We start from the raw sequence: 21,847 nt of genomic DNA on the forward strand, positions 1-21,847 counted from the left end.
ACATTATTAATCATAGGAGAAATGCAAATCCCCAAACTACAATGAGATATCATCTCACCCCAGTTAAAATGGCTTTTATCCAAAAGACAGGCAGTAACAAATGTTGGCGAGGATGTAGAGAAAAGAGAACCCTTGCACGCTGTTGGTGGGGATGTAAATTAATACAACCACTATGGGTAACATTTTGGAGGTTCTTCAGAAAACTGATAATAAAACTACCATGTGATTCAGCAATCCCACTGCTTGGCATATACCCAAAAGAAAGGAAATCAGTACATTGAAGAGACATCTGAACTCCTACGTTTGATGCAGCACTGTTCACAATAGCTAAGATTTGGAAGCAACCTAAGGGTCCATCAACAGATGAATAGATAAACAAAATGTAGTGCATATACACAATGGAGTACTAAAGTACTAACTAGCTATAACAAATGAGATCTAGTCTTTTGCAACAACGTGGATGGAACTGGAGATCATTATGTTAAATGAAATATTAAGTCAGGCACAGAGAGAAGAAAGACAAACATTGCATGTTCTCACTTATTTGTGTGATCTAAAAGTCAAAACAATTGAACACATGAACACAGAGAGTAGAAGGATGGTTAACAGAGGCTGGGAAGGGTATTGGGGATGGGAGTAGGGGGTGTAGTGTGGGTAGGATTGGGGGCAGTTAATAGGTACAAAAACGTAGTTAGAAAGAATGAAAAAGAGCTACTAATCGATTGTACAACTGGGTGGATACAGTCAATAATGATTTAATTGTACATTTTTAAATAACCAAGAGTGTAATTGGATGATTTGTAACACAAAGAAAAATACTTAAGGTGATGAATACCCCATTTCTCATGATGTGATCATTACACATTGCATGCCTGTATCAAAGTATCTCAAATACCCCATAAATATATACACCTACTATATACCCACATAAATTGCAAATAACATTTTTTAAAATAGTAATAATAAAAATAAAAGGAATAACTTTATTTAGCAGATCTGGTCTTTCTCTCCGATTTGTTTTCCTTTTCTTCATCCTCAAATGAGCTCTCTTCCATGTAACAGTAAAGATGGGCTTCAGTATTGCCAATATATTATTCTTGGCACCTATGATCTTTGAAGGAACAAAAATTTATTTCACTACAGATACATCAATTAACACGAAGCTGATGTAACTGGCCCAGCTTGGATCTGACATCCATAGATCTGATTGGCTAGGCCCAGGTTGCATGCCAACCTTAGAAATGAACAGTAAAATGAGTCCTTTATAAACAATATAAACAAAAACTAAGGAGAGCAGATTCCACTATCTGAAGAGACTGGCCTTGCTGCCTGAAGAAGAGAGGTAGACAGTGAAAAATAAGCAATATTTTACGCCAACCATGATTTAGTTCATCTTGTATGGATTCTTCAGCAGCCAAATTTAATATCATATGTATTATCTGAAAGAAATGCAGAGTTATATAGCAAATAAACAGTTCACTTGGAGAACACACTTAACACTTGAATTAGTAAATCAGCATTTGTTTTATATTATCTAAAGTCTGTTCTTTATCACTTTGACTTGTACAAACTAGACAAGATGAATTTCTTTAATTGAAAATTCTACTTTGTGAAATATGTGCTATAGATAGCAATGAGAATATAAAGCAGGATAATCTTGAAAGTTAATACAGAGATATCTTCCCCTCAAAAAAAACAAAACAAAACAGAAACAGCCTATATTTTTACAAATAAACAGTGGGAACAATGGCATGTGCCAAAAGAGAGCAAAGGGAAACTTGCCAGACCATCATTTATACAGGCATGCAGAGCCTGGTATCACACAGTCAGTTGCATTTAAATAACCTGGGCAACATCTTTCATTTCAGGATGCTTACATTAAGTAGAAAAAAGGAAAAACTTATTTCCTGTGGCCCCCTGTGCCTGGTTTTCCCCCCCAGACTATTTTCTGTTTTCCTTTTCCAACTTTGTGCTCTGGCCATGGTGCTGAATGCTGGAGGGCCACAACTCGATCAGCCCCAGGCTGACTCGAAGAGTACAGTTCAAATTGTGGATTTGAAGTTACAGTAGATAATTATTCTTTTGTAAGAAGTGGTATTTTCTGACTTTTTTGAGTAGAATAATTTGTGATGTGGGATAAGGCAGAGATCATGGCCCAAAAGAATATCACATTATTGACTCTGCTTCAGGGAGGAACATTTGTCTCTGCCATCAAGTAAAATTATGGTTACTACTTCTTAGTAGCACACAGACACATTAATTAGTTTTGAAAACAAATTAATTACAGAAACGACTTGCATCAGTGAGGAAGAAAATACTTTAATACCTCAAAAAATAAAAAAAAATTCTTTACATAAGATGTAAGCTCCATAGGGGCAATGTTTTGTTTTATCTATTTTATTTTCTTCCTATGCCCCTACTATATCTCTAGTATGCCAAAATGAACATCACACATATAAAGCATTAGACACTTTTTCTTAAAAAGATTTTTCCTCTACTTACTATGATATTTTAAAAAAGTTACTATCCTCTTTGCCTCAGTTACTTTATATATGTGAGTTGTACCTAGATCACAGGATTATGTGATGATTAAGTGACATAAAACATACAAAATACTTTTTAGAGTGTCATGTGAGGATCACTAAAAATTAGTATGACTATCATTTAATATAAGAGAAATAAAAGTTACTTGAATATGAAGTACATACTTATATCAAGACCTTTCAAAATGAACATGTGTTTCTTAACACTTAGAGTTTTGAATTCATATAATTATATTAAAGTACAAAAATTCAAAAATATACTTAACTTGTATAGGCACATTTACCATAACTTTCTACATGCAGCAATATGAACAATGCCTTAGAGGAAATTTAAAAATGAATTTCAAGAACTGTCAACTAAGAAATAATTGCTTGAAATGATTTAATGAATATTAAATAGTGGAGAAATCATTGGAAGGATAGTAAAAAAGATGACGCAAGCAAAAATTAATAGTATCAATGAAAATCGAATGTGTTAGTTAAAAATCATTTTCATAGAAAATTGTTGGTAACAAATGATGTTACAAACATTCAACACCTATCTATCATTACCTGAATGACCACATTCCAAAATAGTAATTTTGTTAAGGTGGTGTCATACAACATATTATATGGTATCATATAATATAAAAAATACATTTTATATCTGTAAATATTTTTGAAAATTAGTTATGATTTAATTAAAATGAAAATGCCATACATTATGTTACCAGATTATTCTGAAGCTCCAGATTTAGTGTATTTTAATTACATCAAAATATATTTGTCATATTTTCTTGTTATAAGAGATATATTATTTTTAAGCTTTCTATTTTGATATTATTATAGACCAACCAGAAGATATAGGTAGGTATCGATATAGACAGACACATTCACACAAGTACATCCGTGGAAGTCCCACGAGTTCTGCCTGTCTCTCCTCCATTGTTAGTATCGTGTATAACTATACTACAATATCAAAAACATAGAACTGATTTTAGTACAATCCACGACCTTTTTTAAAATTTTACCAGTTACACAACCATTTATATGCACACGACATATGTGTGTGCAGATCTATGCAATTTTATTACATGTGTAGCTTTGTGTAACTACCACTACAGTCAAGGTGCAGAACTGATTTTTTACCACATGCTACCACTTAGAGCCAACTATACCTCTTCCCCCAAAAACCTTTTCCTCTGTAAGCTACTAATTTGTTTTCTAGCCATATAATAACATTATTTTAACAATCATAGATACATTGGATTATACATTATGTAAACTTTTTTGACTGGCTTTTCTCACTTAACATAACTCCCTAAAGATCCTTCCAAGTTGTGTGTGTAATAAGAATTTGTTTCTTACGGAGTATCATTCCATGGTATAGATATGCTTCAGTTTAACTATTCACCCTTGAATAATAATTGGGTTACAGTTTTTTGGCTTTACATGTAAAGCCAAAAAACTGTAACCCAAATATTCTTCACAAAGATAGTAAGAGTATTCACGTACAGGGGTATGTATGTGCGCGTATGTGTGAACATTAGTTTTCATTCTCTAGGATAAATGCCTGAGAGTGAATTTCTATGATGTAGACACAGTATGTTTTTAGTTTTTAAATAAAATGCCAAATTAATTTCCAGACTCTCTCATTTTACATTTATACCAGCAGTGTAAAAGCAATCTATTTTTTTCCACATCCTTGAAAGTATTTTGTGTTTGCACTGTATTTTTAATTTATTTATTCTGATATGTGTGTAACATATTAATATATTATTATGGTTTAAATTTGTATTTCCTTAGTGATAAATAGGGTTGAATATTTTTCATGCACGTATTTCCTCTGCATTTCCTTTTTGTGAAATAACTGCTCATGTTTTCTGTCCATTTCATACTTGAATTTCTTATTGATATGGTTTATGAGTCATTTATATACTGTTGATTCAAACTCTTAGTCAGATAAGTGCTTTGCAAATATTTTCTCACAGTCCATAGCTTATCTTTTCATTCTCTTAACAGAGTTCTCAACATGGCAAATTTTTTTTTATTTTTGTGAGGTTCAATTTGTTAATTTTGGATCATGCCTGCATAAGTATTCTTACCTGCATAACTATTTAAAACTGATGTTTGTGTACATATCGTCACATTTACTGCTGGGCTACAGAGGGTGGCATCATGGGCAAAGAATTTTTTAGTGGCTTGCATTTCTATACTAGGTTTAGATCAAGGGTTTTTTTCTTGATTTTTGAGTCAATTTCTGAAAGGTATATTTTTCATAGAAATTAACTCAGGTCCTCTAAATTTTCAGCAAGTTTGATGAAACTGTTGATTCAGTCCTGCTCTTCTCTTTTCATTTATGCTATATAATTCAAAATTTTGTTGACTTGTGCTTTTTCTTTTCACTGGTCATTTTCTTAGAGTTTTGTGTATTTCATTAATCTTTAAAAAATGAGCATATTGCATGTTTGTTTCATGCTTTTTTTTTTTTGCTCTTATGTTTATTATGTTCTTTTTCCTATTTAAGGATTTATTCTATTTTTTTTCTAATTTATTAAGTTACATACTTACATAATGAATGCTTAGCCTTCATCATTTTGACAATAAAAATTTAAGGCCATATATTTCTTTTAAAATACTCTTCTGCTGAATTCCATAAAGTGTGTTTGTGTGTGTTTTAAATTAATAGACTATATTTTCAAGCGTAGTCTCAGGTTTGCAAATACATTGAACAGATAGTATAGAGGGTTCCCATATATTTTCTTTTCCCCTACAGTTTTCTCTGATTAACATATTGCATTAACGAGGACATTTGTTACAGCAGATGAAGCACTATGAGTACATCATTATTAACTAAAGTCCATAGTACACATTAGGTTTAAAAGCCTACCAGAGTCTTCTACCTAACAAAAGCCTAATCTCCAAGGGTATGGAATTTGCCAGATGACAATTCTAAGACATTATCCTATTTGGGGTATGGAATTTTGCCCTAGCACGATCCTTTTTGTTTCATGTAAGAGGAAAAACTAAAAAGTCAAACTGTGCATCCGAGAAACAGGTTGAACTAAAAGGAAGAGGCTGAAACACAAAAAGTGATTTAAAGAGTTTACTTGAGCCAAAATAAGGATGGCTGTCTGGAAGACTCAGGCCCAAGCAACCTTGGATATAAGCACCATTTGGCGTTTGTTACAACCAGATTTTAAAGGCAAAAAATGAAAAAAAAAACAGGACAGGGAGTATTTTATACAAAGTTCTGTAAGGAATTCTCATTGGTTTGCAGAGATAATATTGATTAGTGATCAGTTATACATTGTTAAGTGATGGAGTGTGAGATGTAGAGTCTGGTGACAAAAAAAAATAAGAAACATTAAAGAAACAAAAAAAAAACCCATCAGAATCAGATTAAGATAAGAAACAGGTGTTGGAATTACCAGACATGATATTCAAATAACTATGATTATATGTTAAGGATTCTAATAGAAAAGGTAAACATTATGCAAGGTCAGATGGGTAATGTCTGGTCTTATTTAGAGAAATTAAAGTGCTAAGAAAAAATCAAATTGATATGCTAAAAATTAAAAAACAAAATAGTATTACTAATAAAGAATGACTTTGGCAGGTTCATTACCAGACTCAACACAGTTGAGGAATAAATCAATGAATAGAAGCATTCCAAAATATGATACAAATAGAAAAAAAGAGAATGTCAAAGACACAGCATAGAATATCCAAGAACTACAGACTAATATCAAAAGTATAATGTACATATACTTAAAATACCAAAAGGTAAAAAAAAAGAGAAAAGGAAAAAAGAAATATTTGAATTAGTAATGCCCAGAACTTTACAAAATTAATGCCAGACATCACACTACAAATTCAAGATCATAGAACACCAAAAAGGTAAATATTTAGTGAAAAAAAAAACCTAGAAATACTATATTCAAATTGCAGAAAGCCGATTTAAAAAAGGAGTATCTTGAATGAATTGGCTGGGAACATACATACATATATATGTTTACATATACAGGAACATAGAGATAAGTGAATTAAGCGACAGCAATGTCACAAGGGATGGGAGGGAGAAATTAGGATTAGTCTCTTATAAAATACCTGCACTACATCTAAAGCAATACAGTGCTATTTGAAAGTGAACATGGGTTGTTTTAAAAATGTACATTGTAAACCCAGGGAAAACCACTAAAATGATTTAAAATTTTTAAAAATGTATAACCAAGAGAAAAAAATAAAAATTAAATCATATAGGAAGCTCAAGGAAGAACAGAAAAAATAAAAGAAAAAAAGGAACAACTAAGATGAATAAAAAGTTGTTATAAACATGTTACATTTTAAGTCAATAGTATCAATGATCACTTTAAATAAGAATAATCCAAATACATATGTTAAAAGGCAGAGACTGTCAGATTAATTACAAAAATACAACTTTATGCTCTCTACAGGAAACTTTCTTTAAATACAGACTCACGTAGGTTAAAAGTAAAAGAATAATAAATATATACCATCCTAAAACAAATCAAAAGAAAGGTGGATTGGCTATTTCAATTTCCAACAAAGCAGACTTCAGAACATAACAGATTATCAGAGATAAATAAAGGGTTTGCATAATGACAAAGGGCCAATGCTCCAAAAAAACAAAACTACCCTAAACAATTATGTACCTAACCACAGAGTGGCAAAATCTGTGAGGCAAAACATGATATAATTGAAAGGATAAAGAGACAAATCCAATATCATAGTTGGAGATTTCAATATCTTTATGTCACTAATTGATAGATCAAGTAGGAAAAAATCAATAAGGATACAGATGATTTGAACAGCAATATCAATCAACTTGTTCTAATTGACATCTATAGAATATTTCATCTGACAACAGCAGAATACACATTCTTCTCATGCACACATGGAGCTTTCACTAAGAGAGGCCACATTCTGGACATGAAAAAACACCTAACAAATTTAAATGAATAAAAGTCATATAAAGAGAACTCTTAGGTGATATGCAATTAAATTAGAAATTAATAACAGACAGATAGCTGGAAAAAACTCAAAATATTTAGATATTAAACACCACCCTTTTAAATAACACTTGAATTAAAAAAGAAGTCTCAAGAGAAACTTAAAAATGTGAATTAAATACAAATGAAATATAACATCAAAATTTGTGGGATGCAACTAAAGCAGTATTTATAGGAAATTATATAACATATTTTAAAAGATTTCCACTAATGACTGCTAGGAGAAAAATCTTAAAATTTATAACATAAGCTTCCACATTAGGAATACAGAGAAGGTTTAAAGCTAAAGAATTTAGAATAAAATGAATGATAAAAATTTAAATTGAGATTAGGAAAAAAAATAGAGACATTGAGTAAAACCAAAAGCTGGTTCTTTAAAACAATCAACAAAATTGATAAGACATGGGCAGAATGTACAAATTTTAACAAAGACTCAAATTACCAATGTCATTACTAACTCCATGGACATTAAAAGATAATAAAGAAACATGCAAAAGTCTATGCCCACAGATTTGATAACTTAGATTAGGTAAACCCAACTCTAGGAAACACAAATTATAAAAACTCACTCAAAGAGAAATATATAATCTCAATAACCCTGTATCTATTAAAGAATTTACTTAGTCGTTATAAACTGCCCCAATAATTAAACACCAAGCCCAGTTGCTTCACTAATCAATTCCACCTAAAAGTTGAGAAAGAAATAATACCAGTGTTGCTATCTCTTTTGGAAAACAAATGCAAAGGGACACATTTTAAGGATACATAAAATACATTTTAGGGCACATTGTATTCTCAAAATGTGTCCTAACACATTTTATGAAGCCAGCCTTATTTTAATACCAATACCAGATGGAATCATTGCAAAGAAAGAAAACTACAGACCAACATATCTCCTTGAACATATACAAAAAATTTCTGAACAAATATTAGCAAATTGAATCCAGCAACATATAAAAAGGATTACATAGTAAGACCAAATGTAATTCATTTGAGAAATCTAAAGTTGCTTCAACATTCATAAATCATTCAATGCAACATAACATATTAGTACACTGAATAAGAAAAAACATATGATCACAGCTATAGGTTTAGAAAAAAACTTCTGACAAATTTCAACACCCATTAATGACAAAAACACTCAACACATTAGGAATAGAAGGGATCATCTTTAACTTAAAAAGTATATATAAAACATCTATAACGAATATCATACTTAATGGTGAGAGACTGAATAGTTCCACATTAATTAAAGTTGAGAGTGAGACAAGGGTGTCCTCTCTCACCACTCCTGTTCAACATCATAGCAGAAGTCTTAGCTAGTGTGATAACATTAGGAAAAGAAATTAAAGGTATAGATATTGGAAAGGAAGAAACAAAACTGCATTCACAGGTAAAAGTTTTGTCTATGTAGAAAATCTGCCAAAATTTACAAACAAACAAAAAACTTCCAGAATTTATCAGCAGAGCAAGATCACAGCAGAAAAGATTCATATTAAAAAGTCAATTCCATTTTTACATGCCAGCAATCACTAATTGGAACTTGAAATTTCAGAAAAAAATACTATTTGAAATAACATCAAAACACAAAATTAATTTGCAAATCACATATCTGATAATGGACCTATATTCACAATATATAAATAACTCATAAAACTTGATACCAAAGTGAGGGATGTATCAATTTTTCAAAATGGGCAAAAGCTATGAATAGGTATCTTTCTAAAGAGGATACACAAATGTCTAAAATGGGCATGAAAAGTGTTCAACATTATTAATCATTAGTGAAATGTAAATCAAAGTGATAATGAGATACCACTTCACACTCACTAAGATGGCTACAATAAAAAGATGAAATGGACTCCAATATTTATTTGGAAAAACAAAGGATTTAAACTAGTCTACAGAATACTGAGAACAAAGTTGGAGGACTCACAGTACCCAACATCAAGACTTACTATAAAGCTCCTCAACTTAATCCAGTGTCATATTGGCAAAAGAATGAAGATATTGATGAATGAAACAGAATACAGAGACCGAAAACAGACCTGTGCATATATAGCCAACTAATGTTTGACAAAGTCCAGACAATTCAATGGATAAAGAATAGTACTCAAAAACTGTGCTAAAATTTATGTCAAAAAATGAACCTAGATACAGACCTCACATTTTAGAAAAAAAAAACTCAAAGTGAATCAAAGACATTCATGTAAAATACAAAATGATAAAACTTCTGGAAGGAAAACATAGTAGTAAATCTGTGACTTTGTGTTTGGTGATAGTTTTGTTTAGTTTTTCTGTGTTTGTTTGTTTGTTTGTTTTGAGACAGAGTCATGTTCTGTCACCCTGGCTGGAGTGCAGTGGTGCAATCTTGGCTCACTGCAACCTCTACCTTTCGGGTTAAAGCAATTCTCGTGTCTCAGCCTCCCAAGTAGCTGAGATTACAGGTATGTGCCACCATGCCCAGCTAATTTTTGTATTTTTAGTAGAGACGGGGTTTCACCATGTTGTCCAGGCTGGTCTCAAACTCCTGACCTTAAGTGATCCACCCACCTCAGCCTTCAAAAGTGCCGGAATTATAGGCATGAGCCACCACACCCAACCTGTTGATATGTTTTTATATATAACAAAACACAATCCATAAATAATGATGTTAGACTTTTTTAAAAGTAAAACCTTTCATCTATGAAAGATACTGTTAAGATATTGAAAAGAGGAGCCACAGTATGTGAAAAAAATATTGGCAAAGCACTTATCTGATAAAGATTTGTTCCGGAATACACAAAATAACACTGAAAATTTAGCAATGAGAAAATAAACAACTCAATTTTTTTAAATTTGGGCAAAAGATCTGAACAGCTACCTTGATGAAGAAGATATACAGATGGTAAATAACATATGAAACTATGTTCAACATCAAATATCATTAGGGAAATGCAAATTAAAACAACAATGAGATACCATTACATACTCACTACAATGGCCAAAATGGGTGGGGGCCAGGGGCAGGGATGAAATTGTCCATTAAAAACATTAGTGAGGAAATGAAAAAAAGGAATTTTCCTTCATTGCTGGAAAGAAAGCAAAATGGAACAATTCCTTTAAAAGGAAGTTTGACAGCTTCTGTACAGTAGAGTATTACTCAGCAATATAAATTAATGGACTATCAGTGAGATCTTAAATGTATATTGGTAAGTGAAGGAAACCAGTCTCCAAGGGCTACATATTGTATTATCCAATTTATAGGACATTTTAGGAAAGAAAAAATTATAGAGATAGAAACACGTCAGTGATTAGTAGGGGTTTGGGAAGGGTGAAGATCAAATAAGTAAAACAATCACAATTTTTAGGTCAGTGAAATTATTTTGTCTTATATCGTAGTGGCTGATACATGACACTATGCATTTGTCAAAACCCACAGATCTTTACAGCACAAAGAGTTAATCTGAACATATACAAATTTATAAAATCAATTGTAACTTCTAGAAACCCCAGAATTATGACAAAGGAACTTAATGGTATTACAAGTGTCTGGCATAACCTGCATGAATGAATTGGGGGAAAAAGAGATTACCCAGATAACTTTGGAAATTAGTGGAAACTGTAAGACTAAAAGCAAAAGCAACTACACATAAGCATTGTACTCAAGTTGAGTGAAGTTGTTTCTCACTAGAGAACAGGTTAACCATTCTAAAACTGTGCACATATGCTGGGATTGTACAAATAAATAAACTGTTGGTAGAGGATAAGAACCAGGTTTCTCACTGTTGGAGAGGGAAATTACAGATAAGCAAGGGAAAAGGCTGGAATGAGCCATGTGGTACAAGATGAAAATAGGAAATATCACCATTAACTTATGTTTAGCTTGAAATAGATACAGATGAATATACATAGAATTAATTAGACATACGAGTGTATACATAGGTTAATATACACAAATACATTTCCCTGCTCTGTCCACTGAGATGACCTAGAAATTTTGACACCCCAGGGGCAGTGAGCATACCCTGGACCCAGATTTAGGTTTACAATACCATTCTCCAATGACAGGAAGCAGGGTTCCTTTGAGAAACTGCTGATTCTAGGGCTGAGAAAGGAAATATACCAGATAACCCTAAAGTATCTTGTGATGTCAGAAAGTAAGGAAGTGCTCAAAAAACAAAATAATAGGGTATGTCAAAGTGTCAAAGGAACCAACTGAAAGATCTCCCAATGGCCAAAGCTAAATCATTTTAGGCAACAAATTAAATAATATAGCATTGGTCTATAACACAAAGAATAAAGTAAGTATCTATGAGTCCATAGAGATATACCTGTATGATTGAATAAATGAATAAATGGGAAGAATGGAAAAGACTCTTGCATAGAAAAATTACAAATAATTGCTGTAGATACTTCCACCTCAAAGAGGTGAAGTATAACTCTCTATTCCTTAAGTGTGGGTTGTGCATAAGGACTTCCAAAAAATATGTTCGGAAAGGAGGATAAAGAACAATTTTACACTGCAGAAATCTGACAACCACCACCTCACTCCTATGATCAAGCTTAATATCATTGTTACAAATCATGCTGGCACACTTGATCTGATGTAATGACAGTGTCACTTTATCTCTGTGGCTCCCCCCACCCCCCCCAAAATCTACAACCCCAGTCTAATAATGAGAAAATATCAGACAAATTCAAATTGAAGGACATTCTACAAAATGCCTGACCAGTACTCTTGAAACTGTAAAGATTGTCAAAACTAACGAAAGTCTGAGAAACCATCACAGTCTAGAGAAGCCTAGGGAGACATGGGGATTAAATGTACCTTGGTATTCTGAATGGGCTCCAGGAACAGTCAAGGGACATTAGGTAAAAACTAAGGGTATCCTAATGAAGTATGGACTTTAGATAAGAAGTGTTATCTAAACACTTGTTATCCAAACACTGTGTTAATATGACTCCATCTGTAGTAACAGACTTGTAATAGTAACGTCAAAATAGGGGAAACTGGGTGCAGGGTACATGGGAGCTTGGTCATATTTTTGAAACTTTTCTGTAAATCTACAACTATTCTAAAATTAAAGTTTGTTAGATATAAAAATAAAAAATAACAAAATAAAAATTATTTTTAAAAATTCATTATTATAATTCTTAAATCTTGCCATCAGACAGCCACTGTGGGTTTTCAGGTGTGGAGAAAAGATTTGAGGTCAGCTCACTGATAATAATCTTACATTTCTCATTGATATAAACTTCTCTACCAACATGTCTTTTGTGATTGTTCAAGTCATTTGCCAGTAAGAGATTTATTAGGTTGGTGCAAAAATAATTGCGGTTTTTGCCATTCCTTTTAATGGCAAACGTTTGCACCAACCTAATATTTTGCTGTTATTTGGTAATAAGTACAACCACAAATCTTCCCATAAGAAGTAACTTGTTATTTAATAACTTAATTTTGCATAACATCTTGAGTCAAGCTGACATTGCATCAACAAATCTGGGAGGTTGCAGACTCACAGTTGTGAATATGATTCCAGCCCAAGAGATATTAGGCTTTGTAAAATATGATAATTTATTTATTTAATGAATACTTACTTTTACTTACTATATATCAGAAACTTCTGAAAATTTTACAAACACGATAATATTAAAAGTTCTTATAAAAACCTTCTAGTAGGTATTAGTATTATCTACACGTTAGTGTTAATGATATATTCATATTTTCTATAGCTATATATTATCTCTCTATAATAGATAAACAGATACATTAGGAGTCCAGTTAACTTGTTCAAGCCCAGGTAGTTTGCTTCCAGAGTTCCTTCTCCTTATCAGGATGCTATACCTCTTAACTTGAGATGATTGCTTTGGAAGCTCTTAGCTATTTTGCTCTGCTGTCTTTGAGCATTTTTTTTTTTTTCCTGGTGTTTAAAAGACTTTCAGTACCGGAGAATTTAAACCCTAGAGAGCTAAGTTTAAAAAGTACTGATTTCTAGAAACCACATTATCAGAACTCACAACCTCAAGGAAATGTAAATGGATCTGAATGTTTTCAACAGACACAACAGAGACTCTGAAACAACCTAAAATTTAAGAATTAACATCACTAAGGAGCATTCACTCACCAACTAAAAGTCACATGGGATTCTGAGAACAACAGGCCTGTAACTTTTTAGATAGCCTATAAATAACTATATGCCTCCCAAAGAAATACTGAAAATGATATTATAAATGATGTAAGAAGATACAAGCATTAAAAATAGTATGACATGTGTGAAGCCGGGAGGCAGAGCTTGCAGTGAGCCAAGATCATGCCACTGCACTCCAGCCTGGGCGACAGAGCGAGACTCTGTCTCAAAAAAAAAAAACAAACAGTATGACATGACTGTTTTACTTGCATTTAGCAACTGCATATGCTATTGTTTATCTACAACTTATGCTTCCAAATAGTTGTATATTGGAGAGAGTGGGAGAACAATAAATCAATTAAACGGTCTGCCTTTATCAAAATATTGCAATTAATGAATTTTTAATATTTTAGATAATGTGTTTTTCCACTTCACTTAGAACTTTATTTTAAAACTAAATTGAAATCAAATTGTTTTATTTCATTTATCCACTGCAATTGGAAGGGAAATATGTTAAGTTTTAACATAATTTGAAAATGATGACTGGTTAGCGGTGAACCACATTTTATTTTAGACATTTACATTTTAGATTTTATTTTTAGCATAATTTTATTAATATGCACTTCAAATATACATTGAAAAGGCATATAACAGATACACAAATTCTAGGCTTAACACGTGGTGATATTTTGTTAGATTCGCTTCAGATCTTTTTTTATTCTTTTAAGAAATCAAATAACCTACTAACTCCTTCTCATCATTTTATCCCTGGAACTTACTATTGTATCCGGAATTGGTGGGTTCTTGGTCTCACTGACTTCAAGAATGAAGCCACAGACCCTCACGGTGAGTGTTAACAGTTCTTAAAGATGGTGTGTCCGGAGTTTGTTCCTTCTGATGTTCGGACATGTTCCAAGTTTCTTCCTTCTGGTGGGTTCATGGTCTTCCTGGCTTCAGGAGTGAAACTGCAGACCTTCGTGGTGAGTGTTACAGCTCTTAATACGGCACATCTAAAGTTGTTTGTTCCTCCTGTCCGGATTTGTTCATTCCTCTCGGTGGGTTCGTGGTCTCGCTGTCCTCAGGAGTGAAGCTACAGACCTTCGCGGTGAGTATTATAGCTCATAAACGCAGTGCGGACCCAAAGAGTAAGCAGCAGCAAGATTTATTACAAAGAGCTAAAAAAAAAGCCCGCACACTGCGGAAAGGAACCCAACCTGGTTGCTGCTGTTAGCTCCGGCAGCCTGCTTTTATTCCCTAATCTGGCCCCACCCACATCCTGCTGATTGGTCCATTTTACAGAGAGCTGATTGGTCTGTTTTGACAGGGTGCTGATTGGTGTGTTTACAATCCCTGAGCTAGACACAGAGTGCTGATTGGTGTATTTACAATCCTCTAGCTAGACATAAAAGTTCTCCAAGTCCCCACTATATTAACTAGACATAGAGCACTGATTGGTGCATTTATAAACCTTGAGCTAGACACAGGGTGCTGATTGGTGCATTTACAATCCTTTAGCTAGACTTAAAAGTTCTCCAAGTCCCCACTAGATTAGCTAGACACGGAGCACTGACTGGTGCATTTACAAACCTTGAGCTAGATATAGAGTGCTGATTGGTGCATTTACAATCCCTGAGCTAGACACAGAGTGCTGATTGGTGCATTTACAATCCTCTAGCTAGACATAAAAGTTCTCCAAGTCCCCACCAGATTAGCAGATACAGAGTGCTGATTGGTGCATCCACAAACCCCATGCTAGACACAGAGTGCTGATTGGTGCATATACAATCCTCCAGCTAGACATAAAAGTTCTCCCAGTCCCCAGTAGACTCAGGAGCCCAGCTGGCTTCACCTAGTGGATCCCATGCCAGGGCCGTGGGCAGAGCTGCCCACCAGTCCCGTGCCATGAGCCTGCACTCCTCAGCCCTTGGGAGGTTGATGGGACTGGGCACTGCAGAGCAGGGGGCAGTGCCCATCAGGGAGCCTCAGGCCACATGGGAGCCCAGGGTGGGGAGGGGGGGGTGCTCGGGCATGGTGGGCTGCAGGTCCCAAGCCCTGCCCCAGGGGGAGGCAGCTGAGGCCTGGCCAGAATTCCAGCAAGGCGTGGGTGGGGCAGCAGTGCTGGGCGACCCAGCACCCCATCCACAGCTTCTGGCCTGGTGATAAGCCCCTCGCTGCTGGGGGCTGGCTGCGCTGGCTGGCTGCTCCAAGTCCCGGGCCTGTCGAGCCTGCGCCCACCTGGAACTCGCACTGGCCCGCGAGCGCCACGTGCAGCTCGGGTTCCTGCCTGTGCCTTTCCCTCCACGCCTCCCAGCAAGCAGAGGGAGCCAGCTCTGGCCTCAGCCAGCCCAGAGAGGGGCTCCCACAGTGCAGCGGCGGGCTGTAGGGCTCCTCAAGTGCCGCCAGAGTGGACGCTGTGGCCAAGGAGGCGCTGAGAGCAAGCGAGGGCTGCTAGCACGTTGTCACCTCTCACTATTACCTTGAAGTCAGTACATAAAATTCTATACATGTTTTTATGCTATTGTCACATACATATACTCATGAGCAATGAAAAATATTGTTCTGTAAAATTTAAAATACTACATGCATGGTTTTGCACTTTATGTTTACTATCTTATATTAATTTAATTTACATTTTCAAATGTACTTACACTGATATATTTAATTTTTAAAATTTCTTCTAAGTATACTTTACTAAAAATTGCCCTCCAAAATGGCTGTACAAATGTACAGTCTCACCAGTAATATACAAGTGTCTTATTGTGTGGCAAGAAATTATGACATATTTACTAAGTCCTATTTTTTTTCTTCTGATGATAAAGCTGGACTCAGTTTCCTAGTCTTCCTTGCAGCTAGGTGTTACCAAAAGACAATACTGGTGACATGCGAGTAGAAGAGATGTGTGGTCCTTAAGTTACAGTGACCAATAAGTGAATCTTCCCCATGGTTTATTTACCCATCTATCAACTGAATGGAGAGTTCTCTGAGGGCCATAAAGAAAGCTGAGCTTCAAGATGAGAGAAACCAGGTTTCCTGAATTACCTCATCAGAGGCTGTACCACATGTCCACTGGACTAGGACATAAACAATAAATGAATTTTTATTGTATTAAGCTGCTGCAATTGTGACTTTCAGTTTCAGCTAATATTTTTAGCTAATTAATGTACATTTCCCTTCATCTTCACCTCCTTTTGAAATTATCAGACTTCTGTCTTTTTAATCTATTTTAATTTGTGTAAGACAGATGGCTAGATGGATCTCAGTAAGATGCCAATTTCTATTTCTCCGTACTAGTGAAATTAAGTAGCATTTTCCATGTTTAATGGCATATTCTTTTCCATTCTCAGACTTTCCCATTTATCTCTTGCCCATTTTCTATCAGGTTATTTATTTTTTTCTCATTGTTTTGGAGGCATGCCTTAAGTATTTTGGCTACTAAGCCTTTACTGGCTACATTCATTGTTAATATCTTCTGCCAATCTGTGGTGTGGATTTTAACTTTGTTCATGGTGTTATTTTCTTTCCACAGATTTTATTCATTTTAGGGTAGTCAATTTATCATTCACTTCCTTCATGGGTCGTGAATTTTGTCTCGTTTATGACATTAAACTTTGCTCTGTGTCCACCAAGGGATTTTCTTATAGAGTCTCCTAAAAGTTTTAAAGTTTTTTGTTGTTCGCATTTAGAATCTGTAATGTATGTTTTTATATCATTTAGAGTAATATTATAATTTAACAATTATTTTTAGTTGATTCTGTCCACAATGATTTGCAATACCACTTCTTGTACAGAGAAAATATTAATATACATGTGGGCCTGTCTCTAAGCTCTCCACTCTGTCATTAACCTAATGTGCATGACAGCACCACCTTTGTCTATTGACCATACCAGTATCTCACTCTCCTGATAACTATATCACTGGTGTGCCTGTGTGGTGATATAGTTACTCATTTTATTCTTTTTCAAATTTATAAAAGTCTTAAACCCTATTTTATTCTATAAGATTTTAGGATCCATTTGTAAAGGTCTGTGAGAAAATATTTCAATCATCTTGTGATTTTAATTGGAAATATATTTTATCTATAGATTATTCTATTGAAATTACATCCAGTCTTTCCACTCACAAACATGGCATCTCCCTCAGTATAGTAAGGTTTTCTTTAGTGACTTACAATAAAGTTTAATAATTTTCTTTATACACAGGTTTTATTCTTTTTAATCCTTGATACCTTCTGGTTTTTGCTCCAGTGGTGAACAGAATTTTTATAAAATGCATAATACTTTCTAACTGGTTTCGACTGGTGCACAGAAACGCTATTGATTTTGTTTGTTGGTGTTAAAAAAACACAAGTCTGATTTCTTCCTTTCTGCATTCCATGGAACATATTTTTTCACTGTTTCTTGGTCTCTCTTAGTCCTGATGAAAACTTCCTGCCAGTTTAATTGTTATTCCTTCCTAGAAAATTTGCCGATTCTTTATGAATTCTTATGTTTTTCTTTGTCTTGTGTGTGCAGTTTTACCACTACGTGTCTAAACGTGTATTGGTTATATGACTAACTATTCACATGACTATCTCTCGCAATGAATTGTTTCTTTGTGTCATTTGTTAATTTTTTTATTATCAACTCTTTCACCTCATATTGGTTATTTAGTGTTTTGTGTACAAATCTCGTGTACTCTGTGCTCTGAATAGGTTGTTACAAAGCACCCATCAGGTTCTTTGTGTTTTTCACTGTCAGACCCTGAGTAGCTTTGGGATATTCTCCTATCACATATATGATATAAATTGGAATCCAGACACACAGAGGGGCATAGAAAGCCCTGGGCCCTGCATTTCTCATGAGAGATTTTGTTCCATATCAAGATCCATGCCTCTAGTCCCAGCTACTCTGGAGGCTAATGCAGGAGGATCTCTTACGCTTAGGAGTTTGAGGCTACAGTGAGCAATGATTGTTCCATTGCACTCCAGCCAGTGCAACAGGGCAAGACCCTAAATATATCATGACAAAAATACGCTTTTATTTTTCTCTTCTATGGACTAATGGCTAATGTTAATACGTTAATGTACTCCTTTTTTTTTTTTTTTTTAACTGAAGAGAAAGCTCGTCTAGGCTCCTAGCTTAATGCAAGGCTGTTAGCTCCCTGTTAACTCCAGTGCTATGCCTTTTAACAAGTGCAAAACAAAAAATAACAAATTACCTGTCCTTAGGGGATGTGAGGAGTCTGGCTTCTGGTTAAAATAACTGTGTGTGATTTTTCAGGTCCAAACATGGGTAATGACACACGTTTTACCTGGCTGCCCCAGAGGAAGGCTGCCCTCCCCACAACAGACCCAGAGCAGGGCCCATGTGTGGGGCTGTGAGGGAGTTTCAGTCAAGGACTCGGAGGCTTCATTCCTAGGCTCCTTATCAGAGGCCTTGAGCTGAGGTCTTCTGCAGGCACCAAGGCCTCCTTATAGGAAGAGGAGGGGGCAACCCTGGAGACACATCCCCCCTCTGCCTCAGTGCCCAGGATTTTCCAACCCCTAGCCCTTCCTCCTCACCCTCTCTGCAACCTCAGGGTCCCTAATACTGCAGTGAGACGATCCCCAGGAGCCCCAGGAGACCCACCTGACCCTTCACCAGTGCACTGCTCCATGGAGCAAAAGGGAACAGGGGAGTCAGTGCTTTCTCTGTTTTTGGCTTCTTGTTAATACCATAGCAGAAAGTGATTAAAGGCTTAATTCATTTTGGCTTGTTGATTTGGCTACCCCGTTACCCACAACTGTCCCAGGTTACCCACTCATCAGCCTGTGTGCCATCTTAGCTTTAATTCCCTCTTTGTTTCTAGATCCTTGTTTATTTTCTGCCATTCAAGCTCACATATTATAGGAGCATATTTTATCTAGAATATCTACGAGTTTGTAACCACAGAGATGCTCAAGAGAGCCCTGCCCCTATATTAGAGAAATAAGACCCCTCATTTTATTTCTTCCCAAAAAGTAACGGAAGAAGAACCCTTCTGGTAAAAGTAAAGGGAACAATGCAATGTAGTAATTCCTCCAGTCTCCACAGGGCAGAAGAGGGAAAGGAAATTTAAACTGGATGGCAAGCAATTATATTAGGTTAAAATGAATAATTTTCAGACTTTGAGACTCATTATCGAAATAAGTTGCTGAATTTGTTATAAATGTTCTTATCTCAGAATTTACAAAAAGAGAAGACACCCAATTCTTAGAAATGTCTTGAGGCCTACCTGTAAGGAACTGCTGAGCCTCCTTCCTGCCATGCATATCCATGATGACTACTTTTGAAAGGCTTCTAATCGTATAAATTATTTTGTAGCTCACAAATTTTAAAATATATATTTCCAGTGACAATATGCTATCAAAGGCATTTAACTTCTCATTGGAGAAAATTAAATGCCTCTATTCAAAAATTAAGAGCATTCCGGATTCTGTGAGCTGGACAAGAAGTAACTTCACTTATCCTTTTGTTTGTTAAATACAACTTCTTTTCCTTTTTTCAACTGTCTCTCTACATGAAGACTTATCCCCCACCTACTGTTATTCCTTGATAGCTCTCAGAATATTTGTTTTGGTCAAGTTCCCTAGAAGCAGAGGCTGGCATATTTGTGTGTGTGGGTGTGCAAGCACATACATGAGCATGTGAAAATAATTTACTAAAGATGTTCTCTCCGGAGAAACCTATAAAGGAATGAGAGAAATAAAGGAAAGAAGCAACAGCTATCCAGATAGGTGTTCCAGCCTCAGCCTGATTCCTTGAAGGACTTTGAAATGTGAATAGCCTGCAGGGTTTGTTACAAGTGGAGAGTTTTTGGTGCCCTCTCATCATTCACCCTTTGGCTATCAGGCATTGTTTCCCATGAGAGTATAACTCCTCAGACATTGCTGGGTAGCATGGCTCCCACTGACCAAGGGGAAGTTTTGAGAAGAGAAGGCAGCTGTGAGCCATGAACAGTGAACTCGCAGAAGAGCTGGGAGATGGGTGCACTGGAAGGTAAATGGAATCTTGACAAGACACTAACAGAATCTACTACATTACGATTCATCTTTTTGTCACCTCAAGGCAGTAAGAATTAAGATATAATAAAGCCAAGGGTTTGATTCCTTTCTTTGGGCTTTGCTCCAAGTTGAGAATTCAGAATTCTCAATGCTTAGATAACATTTTTAAAAATGTATTTTAAAGGCATATGTTTACTGAATTACTCCTGTATTTCTGCTTCTTTGGTTTTCCTGCATTTAATACTTACTAGAAGTAACTGGGACTATGGCTAAGAAGGTAGAAAGGGCTTATGTGGCAACGACAGAAGCAGCTATGGCCTGGCCTCCTGCTAGGTCAAGGTAGGTCACATTGCAAAACCGTCTCAGCTCAGGACTCTCCAAGACTGAGCTCAGAATTATCGTAGAGAAGAAGTCTGAGTCCTGCTTTTTTGGGCTGTTTCACATATGACAAAGTCTTTACTTTGGTAATGAAGGAAGACACTAGTAAGCAGAGGTCTGCAGCCAGACAAAGTTGGATAGAAATTCATTTCCAGTAGACCTCAGTTGTGTGACTTCAGGTATTAAGACATTGCCAGCCAAGTAAGCTGCAATAAAAAGTTCTGATTAACAGTCTATGTTCTCCAGATTTTTTCAATCTGGACTTCAAAAGATGTGTGCATCAGATAAGTGTTTGGTGAACTTCTCTGTCATTAAGAGATCACTATATTATAGCATTCCTATATTTCCTTTCAGCAAGAAAAAACAACTAGAAGTATCGCCAGCTGCCTGTGACTACTAAGTAAACAGTTTTTAGTCACAAAAAAATGCTATGAGAATGATAACATGCCAAGCCTGTAACTTCAAACTCAGAAAAACAAAAACTATAAAGAGCCACATGATTATTCATTTCCTTACTCAACCTATATTATTCATAGCCTCCTGAAATTCCTAAAACATCATGGTAGGTTTTCCTTGCACGAGCAATATTTCTAATAGTTTCCACATTCCAAAGACAATGAGGGCAAGAAGCCAATATTCCATGCACAAGTTCTGTGACATGAAATAATGTACGGAAATTACTACCATTGCTGATTAACACTCAGTAAGTGCCAAAAGCATTTGACTTTAATTTGCAGTTAATTTTTTTTTCTGGTTTACATTTTATTCACTCGACATTGTGAAACACATTTCAAACAAGTCCA

This window comes from Pongo abelii, chromosome 21, assembly GCF_028885655.2.
Source record: "Pongo abelii isolate AG06213 chromosome 21, NHGRI_mPonAbe1-v2.0_pri, whole genome shotgun sequence".
Taxonomy (NCBI): domain Eukaryota; kingdom Metazoa; phylum Chordata; class Mammalia; order Primates; family Hominidae; genus Pongo; species Pongo abelii.